This window comes from Pteropus vampyrus, unplaced genomic scaffold (assembly GCF_000151845.1).
Source record: "Pteropus vampyrus isolate Shadow unplaced genomic scaffold, Pvam_2.0 Scaffold4, whole genome shotgun sequence".
Lineage (NCBI taxonomy): Eukaryota > Metazoa > Chordata > Mammalia > Chiroptera > Pteropodidae > Pteropus > Pteropus vampyrus.
Genome location: NW_011888785.1, coordinates 9,388,186 through 9,392,532, shown reverse-complemented (window position 1 = coordinate 9,392,532; position 4,347 = coordinate 9,388,186).

Genomic DNA, 4,347 nt, shown 5'->3' with positions numbered 1-4,347 from the left:
ATTCTATTTTTTTAAATTTTGGCACATTTCCTTGTCTCTATATTAGCATTGATTTATCTCATATTTTCATATCACTTAAAACCAAAATCAGGTCATGATATTCTTCTGCTCGCAAACTTTTGATTACTTCCCATCCTACTCAAAGTAAAATTCAAATTTCCTACTTTGTTATACGGTCCCAGTGATTGCACTTCCCCCAAGCCCCCTGCCTGACCATAATTGAACTCTCTCTTTTTGCTCCCTCACTCCAGCCACACTGACCTCCTTACTTTTTCTTGAACAGGCTAAACACACTCTTACCTCAGAGCTCTTATATTTCCTGTATATCTTGCCTGCTATGTTCTATTAATAACTATATGACTTATTTCCTTAATTTCTCTTATCTGCAGTTCAAATGTCATATTATCAGAGAGGCTGTCTGTAATTTGCAGTGTAATTGCTCCCAAATCTATCCATGTTTAAATCTTCAGAAACTGTGACTATGTTGAGTTATATGGCAAAAGATAAAGTTGCAGATAGAAGTTAGGCTGCTAGTCAGCTGAAGAGAGGGAAATTATGCTGTTATATAAGAGTAAACTCAATATAATCAAAGGATACTTTAAAGTGTGGAAGACAGAGGCAGATGGGGTCAGAGTGATGCAATATAAGAAGTCAACCCGTTGTTGCTGACTCTGAAGACAGAGGAAGTGGGCCACACGTCAAGGAATGAGGGCAGCTTCTAGAAGCTGTAAATGTCAACCAAACAAATCCTCCTCTAGAACATTCAGAAAGGAACTCAGACCTGTTGACACCTTTATTTTAGCCCAGTGAGACCCAAGTCAGACTTCTACCTACAGAACTATAAAATAATACATTGTGTTATTTTAAGACACCAAGTTGTAGTAATTTGTTACAGCAGCTATAAGAAATTAATACACTTTTCAAGACCATCTTTTATAAAATAGTACACCTAAGCCATCTTTTTTATTTTCTTACCCTGGTTTATCTCACTTTATAGCACTTACTACCACTTAATATACAGTACAGAGAATATAATATAATGTAATATATATACTAACATATTTTTGTACATATATTAGTAGTAATATTAATACATTATTCTATCTTTCACTAAGAAATTTTTCTTCAGTCTATATCCGACACATTTATGCTCACTTTCTAACATCAAGACCAAAATTTTCTTCTTTGTCAACTTGTATAAAGTTTCCATAACCTTCTAAAAATTTTTCTGTAAAAACATGTAATCAAATATATAGACTTGCTCTGCTTATGTATCTGAGTCTGTCTGTAATTAAACTGTAAACTTTGTGAAGAAAGACTTCATTTAGTTCAGTTTATAATCCCAGTGCCTAAGCCATTCATGTAAAATATTTACTCTGTGTCTACTAACTGACAGTTATGAGAATAAGACAGGTAAGTATACAGAGAAATAAATACATAATAGGGACACGTGACATGAATAAATTAAAAGGCAGTGAAAATAGAGAATGTCTGGTGGTGGTGCGAGGCAGGGAGGTCTGAGACTGCATGGTCAGGAAAGGCCTAAGGAGCTGCCCTTTGAATTGAGATCTGAATAATCAGAAGTAGCTAGTTATGGGAATATTTAAAGGAAAGGGATTTCAGGATGAAAGGTCAGCTAGTTCAAAGGCCCCAAATAGGAATAAGCTTAGAATGTCAGAATAACAGAAGGAAGGACAGTATGGAAGGATCAAAATGAACAAGGTGAGGAATGGTGTGTGACAGAGCTGAAGAGGTAGGCAGGGATCATATTGGCAAGGTGGAATACAAAGTTTGGATCTTATCTTAAGTGAAATGAGGAGCCACTGTGGTAGTCTCAGTTTTATATTTTAAAATATTATTGCTGCGATGGGATGTTTGAATAGTGTCAGGGCAAGAGGATAAACAGGGAGACAAGTTAGAGAATGACTGCAATAGTCCATGCTGGAGATGAGGGTGATCTGAAGGAATGATGAGAGGTGTAGATAGCTTGGAATTTGTCCAGAAGGATTTAACTAGGAAGCTGATGAAGCCTGAGTTCCTGGTCCTTTACTTACAAGGCATCTTCTGTATTTAACACTTTTATAATGCTTTTCTTAATAAAAAATGTCCAAAGTTGTGTAATTTTTTAGAATCCACAAAACCTGAATTTAAATTGTGGCTGACACATAATGAATAAAAAAAAGTTACCAAAATATATTAAACTGTAAACCATAAGGTCTTTTTAAATTTTATTAAATTTATTAGGATAACATTGGTTAATAAAATTATAGAGGTTTCCTGTGTAGAGTTCTATAAAGCATCATCTGTATATTGCATTGTGCATTCACCACCCAAAGTCAAATCTCCTTTTGTCACCATATATTCGACCCCCTTTTCTATTTCCCACTCCCCTTTTCCTCTGGTAATCACCATACTGTTGTCTGTATCTGTTTCTGTTTGTTGCTTTCAGTTTTATATCTCACATATGAAGGAAAACGTATTGTTTTCAACTTTTTCTGTTTGACTTGTTTTGCTTAGAGTGATATTCCCAAGATCCAGCCATGTTGTTGGATTGTTGGAAATGGTAGTATTTCATCTTTCTTATGGCTGACTAGTACTCCATTGTATATGTGTACCACATCTTCTTGATTCAGTTATCTATTGAAGGGCACTTCAGTTGTTTCCATGTCTTGGCCACTGTGAATAATGCTGCAATGAACATTGTGGTGCTCGAGATGCATATATTTTACACATAAATGTTTTCAAATTTTTCAAGTAGATAGCCAGAAGAGATATTTCTGAGTCATACAGTAATTTTATTCCTAATTCTTTGAGGAACCTTCATACTTTTTTCCATAGTGGTTATACCAATTTACATTCTCACTAGCAGTGTATGAAGGTTCCTTTTTTCTTATAACCTCTCCAACACTTGTCATCACTTGTTCAGTTGATAATAGCCATTCTAACAGGTGTGAGGTGATATCTCTTTGTGGTTTTACTTTGCATTTTCCTAGTAGCTAGTGAATTTGAGCATCTTTTCATATATCTACTGGCTATTTGTATGTCTTCTTAGGAGAAGGGATTGTTCAGGTCCTCTGCCCATTTTTTAATTGGATTTTTTGTCGTTAAGTTGTATGAGTTCTTTGTATATTTTGAATATTAGCCCCTTATTGGAGGAGTTTGTGAATATCTTCTTCCATTCCATTGGTTGCTTTTTTGTCTTGTCTATGGTTTCTTTTGCTGTGCAGCTTTTTAGTTTGATTTTTCCCATTTACTTATTTTTGCTTTTACTTTCTTTGCCTTTGAGGTCAAGTTCATAAAATCCTCTATAAAACTAAGATCAGTGAGTTTAGTATCTAGGTTTTCTTCTTTGTAATATATGGTTTCATGTCTTGTATTTAGGTCTGTGATTTGAATTAAGTTTGGTGTATGGTGATAAATACCAATCTAGTTTCATTCTTTTGCATGTGGCTTTTCAATTTTCCCAGCACCATTTTTGTGTCTTCTTTGATTTCTTTTAATCATTTATTTTAATTTTTAGTGTATAGGTCCTTCACATCCTTTGCAATTTATTCCTAGGTATTTTATTCCTTTTGTTACAATCTCAAAAGGAATTATTTTTTCTTTTCTTTTTCTGGAAGTCTATTTTTAGTATATAGAATCACAATAAATCTTTTCGTATATTAATTTTGCAGGATTGCTCTGACTAGGACTTTCAGTACTATGTTGAATAACAATTATGAGAGCGGACATTCTTGCCTTGTTCCTGTCTTAAAGGAAAAGCTTTCTGTATTTCACCATTGAATATGACATTAGCTGAGGGTTTGTCATATATAGCCTTTATTATGTTGAGGTATTTTTATTCTATACTCTATTAAGTGTTTTAATCATAAATGGATGTTATATCTTGTCAAATGCTTTTATGTATATGTCGATATGATCACGTGATTTTTATTCTTTATTTTGTTAATGTGGCATATCACATAGATAGATTTTCATATGTTAAACCATCCTTGTTAATGTATGTTAAACCATACATTTAATCTCAATGTATTATCTTTTTATTTATTGTTGTATTCGATTTGCTAGTATTTTGTTTAGAATTTTTGCATCTGTATTTATTAGAAATATTGGTCCTTAGCTTTTTTTTTCTGTTATCCTTTCCAGGTTGTCCTCATAAAATGAATTAGAAAGTATTGCCTCTTTAATTTTTTGGAAGAATTTGAGAAGGATGGATGCTAAATCTTTGAATATTTGGTAGAATTCACTACTGAAGCCATCTGGCCTTGGACTTTTACTTTTTAGGAGGTTTTGATGATTGTTTTAATTTTCTTTCTGTTAACCAGTCTATTTAGATTTTCCTGTTTT